Here is a 5,062-nt window from a genome sequence, read left to right on the forward strand (position 1 = left end):
TTAAAAAAAAAAAAAAAAGAGTTGCTTTAGATGTGCATGTGAAATGTACTGACTTGTACAAGTATGATTTAGTGATCTTAGAATCACCAACTACTGAAGCTAATACACTTCCAGCTATAACTGCTAAATAATGATATTCCTTGGTGCTATCCTACTTCAAAAGGGAACTTGAAGATATTTTTTTCATATTAACCACTTTCTTAGTAAGATTTTAATTCTTTAACTAAAGCAGAGGTAAAAGAAGTGTTTTAGATGATTTGGGGTTTTCTCCTGTGAGTTCATAGAGTCATAGAATGATGTATGTTCAAAGGTACCTTACTCACACACTTAGCCCTAACACTCAATAGGAGGTCAGCCTGTGTGAGGCTCCTTCCAATCTGGCATGATGTTGTCACCAAAGGGTAGCACCCAGCACTTGATCGTCGTGAAGCTCATACAGCTGGCCTAAGCCTATTGATCTACCCTGTCCAGATCCTTCCATAGGGCCAAGTCCCTATGGTAGACTGTATTCACAGCCTTTCCCTCATCTACTAGGCAGGTTGTCTGGTCATGGAAGGAAATGAGATTAGTTGAGCAGGACCTGCCTTTCATGAACCCAGGCCTGAACCCTTGTTTTGTTCCATACATATTGTGAGATTGCACTCAAGATCGTCTTATCTGTCCCATAACCTTCCCCAATACTGAGGTTAGGATGACAGGCCTGTAGTTGCCTGGATCCTCCTTGCAACCCTTTTTGTAGGTGGGTGCATCTCCAGTTATCTAGGTCCTCCCTAGTACCTGTGAACCTACCAGAAGTGCTGATAAATGACAGAAAGTGGCTTGCTGAGTACTTCCACCAGCTCCAATAGTACCCTCAGGTGGATCCCATCTGGTCCCATGGACTTGTGACAATGCAGGTAGTTTAACAGGTCATTAAATTGTTTATTCTGTTCCCCATGCTGGTTTTCCAGCTCAGCTTGTGGAGATCCCTCAGGATAACAGGTTTGACTATTAAAGATGGAAATAAAGAAGGAACTGAGAGTCTCCATCTTTTTCTCATCCTCAGTGGTAATGTTCCTTGCATCATCCAATAAAGTATTCAGATTCTCCTTGACCTACTTCTTGCTGTTAATATATTTGTAGTAACACTTTTTGTCTTTAACAGTAGTGGCCAGATGAAATTCTCCTTGGGCTTTTGTTTTTCTCATTTTCACTCTGTATCCTAGCAACATTCTTATAGTCTTCCCAAGTTGCCAGTCCTTTCTTACAAAATTCATAAACTCTCTTTATCTTTCCCTGGAATCTCAGCAAAAGTTCCTTACTCGGCCAGGCTGCTCTTCCCATTAGCTCATCTTATAGCACCGGGGGCATCATGTGCATTTAAAATTTCCTTCCTGATGAATTATCAGCCTTCCTGGACTCCTCTGTCCTTCAAGATTCAGTCCCAAGAGATTCTCTGAACAAAAGCCCACCCTCTGAAAGTCCAAGGTAGCAGTTCTGCTGACCTCCCTTCACTGCTTCACCAGGAGCAGGGAAGTCAATCATTTTGTGGTCACTTTGCCCACCAGCACAGCTCTTCCATCCAGTCTGTATCTCCCCTCGTTTAGTTCAAAGCCGCTTCCCCTTGTCTTGTCAATATCAGATGATGTAAGAAGTCATTTTCCTGCCTGCTTATAAGCTCCCTTTGACTACTGGAGAAACGTAATGAGGCCTCCCTGAAGTCTTCCCTTCAGGAGGAACAAGCTCATCTCTCTCAGCCTTTCTTTGTAGAAGCAGTGCCCCAGCCTTCTGATCATCATTGTGACCCTTTTTTGGATCTCCATGTCTTTCTTGTGTTGGGAACCATGGATCTGGATGTAACACTGCAAGTGGGGCCTCATCTGGGCAAAGTGGGGGGGACAATCACCTTATTTACTTTGCAGTCCACCCCTCTTTTGACACAACCCAGAATGCAGTTTGCCTTCTGGGCTGCAAGCATACACTGTTGGCTCATGTTGAGTTTTTTTCATCTACCAGAATCCCCAAGTCCTTCTCCAGAGAGCTGCTCTATTTTCTAAATCTTTTCTGCAATAAAGAACCAAGTTAACTTTTTTTTTTTTTGGCCATGAAGGACCTGGTGGACACCTGGAGGTGTCTGATATCTGGCTGAGAGGAGAATTTCCCTTTGTGATGACTTTGTCTTAGTAAAAACTGAGACAATGTATGTTGAAGTTGTTTTTTATTAAATCTGTGAATAAAGTACAGAACAAATTTATGTAGTTTCAGAAGTAGGGAAGTATTTTAAAATGGTTACAGTTATAGCCATAAAAATGTAATTCCTCAATGTCTAGGTAAATACTGTGTGTGTATGTTTGTGCGTGTATATATATATGTATATGTATTTTCTAGAGGCACATCAGATAAAATTGAGGTGTTTTTCAGGTCCTGCTTTTATAGCGTTAGTGGATTTCAGTTGATAAGACAATGCTAAGTATTTTTGGCATTTAATTAGCTTCTGTTGTTTTGTCTGTAATTGGTATTAGCATAAATAAAGTAAGAATTTCAAAGACAAGGCTCAAACAGAACAGTAACAACTGTGTTTGCCAGATTGCAAATGAGAAAGAGACTACAATATAACTTTCTAATTAAAAACTTTATTTTCCTGTACTTTTTAAAATCGTCTCCCGTGTTTGTTCATATTCTTGTTGTTAAAACTTGCATTTGCTTACTGATGAATAGATTTGTAAAAACCTTTCTTCTCTTGTTTGCAGGACAAAATAGAAATACTCAGCCTGGACTGTAGAAAGGTGGTCTATTTAGTGTCATTTTTTGAAGGTCTGCAGCGTATTGTCCTAATCACTGAAGATAAGAATGTATTTAAATTGGCTTATGAAAGTGTACAGGCAGAACTAGCAGAACAAGAAATTATTCTGTCTTTACAAGATGTTGGAATTTCATTGGTTAATAATTATACAAGGCAGGAAGTGTCATACATAGGAATTACAAGGTAATGTAAAAAAACAAAAACAAAAAAAACACCATAAAGCAACACCTGCAACAACTTAAAACATGTAACTTTTCAAGTATTTGCCTCTCCATTTCCTTCCCTTCCTCTGGAATGAAGGAATCTGCCTCGAGTATTTAGAACTGAATTCTTACATTTTCTTGTTGTAATGATAAATGCTTTCACTATGTTTTATATTAGTGCATATAGTTTCTCTGTGTGTATGTTTCTGCAGCATGTGAGTGTGACTATGTAGCAAAATTCCCCATACATTGTATTGCCTGTGTAGCTAACAGGGTTTTAAGAAGTACTGTATGAAGGGAGTTGTTTCAGTGGATTTTTCTATCTTTGTTACAGAAACATGTTGCTGATTCTTTTTTCCTTTCTTTTTTTTCTCTCTTAATTCTTTGTACTGCACTGCAAAACAAGCAGAAAGTTGAAGTACATGTATACCTCACATAATCTCCTTTGCCATTCCCAAGAGTGATGAGTAGAATTTTCTTCACTTGAGAAACTGAGCTCAGAAGACTATCTAGACAATGGAAATAACCATTTTAAAAGTGACAGCTAAATGTCCAAATTCAAAGTAGATATTTCACTGAATCAGTGTTTTTAGGAACAGGTCATTCATAGTCAGGAATCTAGCAGTGCTTATAGATTGGTACTATTTTCTTGTTGGTATCAAACTTCTGAAAGCAGTTCCTGAGGATAAATCCTTGGAGAAAAATGCTCACACATACACATGCACACACAAAAACACTGCTATGTGGAATTTTAGCATTCATAAATATCTTGCAAAAATACTGCAGTAGATAGTCTGTATCTGATTTGCAGAAACATTTGGAAAAAGAAAGAGAAAACAAACAACAACAAAACAATCCTAGTGAACAAATCAGCTATTTCAGTTATTTTGCCCTTTTCTTTAAGATCACTTTTACTTTAAGATCATTCTGTTACTGATGTGTGTGAACAGAAATGTAGCTAAAACAAACTGAATTATAGGGAGCTGCGTCTGATCAGCTGTGTGTATATGAACTGTAATAACTTGTGGAAAGAAAAGATGTCTTCCACTTGGCTGATCGTTCTCACTTTGTGTCCTATATCATGTATTGCATTGGACTGTAAGATGAAATGTAAGACCTTCTCATAGAAGCAGTGTAACTGAGCAAAAAAGCAGGAAATACTCTGGCACCATTTAAAGATGATAAACGACATTGTTTCATTAACAATAAAAATAAGAAAGAATAATAATAAAAAAAAAACACCCAGATTTTTGTATACCGTTAAAAGAAAAGTATATGCACACATATAAACAACAATAACAGTGAGAACAAAAAGCCCTAAGAGATCAGGGAAAGGTACAAACTGAAATGTACTCTAGTGATTTAGTGAATAAAAATATCAAAAATAAGTGGCACTTTATCAGACACTTCCTGTTGACTTGAAAAACTCTCAAATTCTAGTAAATTCATCTGTGCTACTGAGGTACAGAGGAGTATGTGTGGAGTCCTGCATTGAGTTTGTATGATTTTGGATGTCAGCGCTATTGAAACTCGGTCTTCTTGACAAAGTTTTCTTACATGCGAAACCTCATTAAAGATAACTTTCTGTTAACTTTTCTTCATTATTACATCAGAAACAATAACTTCCACTTACTATCAAGAATGCAGTGGGTGATTTATTTTTATTTACCACACTAGTGCTTCATGGTGTGTTTCCTCATTACATAGTAATTACCTATTAAAAAAACATGATTAGATACACAAAACTTGTGTTGAACTAGCTAACTATTTTCTCTTGGTCTTTTGTTTGTTTTACAAAGTTCTGATGTGGTCTGGGAGACGAAACCCAAAAAGAAGTCTAGATGGAAACCATTGAGTGTTAAGCAAACAGATAAGTTAGAACAAGAATTCAAAGAATACAGTGAGCTAACTCCATCAGAAAATAAGACTGTTGAATTGGAACCAAACGTTTTGGTAATACTTATCATTCTATAAATTTATTTCTTTTGGGTGTATACAGGAAAAGATCATTTATTATCTTGTAATCTCTGAAAAACTACAAAAATTAGGAGATAATTCATTTACACAATCCATTTAA

The sequence above is a fragment of the Meleagris gallopavo genome, chromosome Z (assembly GCF_000146605.3).
Source record: "Meleagris gallopavo isolate NT-WF06-2002-E0010 breed Aviagen turkey brand Nicholas breeding stock chromosome Z, Turkey_5.1, whole genome shotgun sequence".
NCBI lineage: Eukaryota > Metazoa > Chordata > Aves > Galliformes > Phasianidae > Meleagris > Meleagris gallopavo.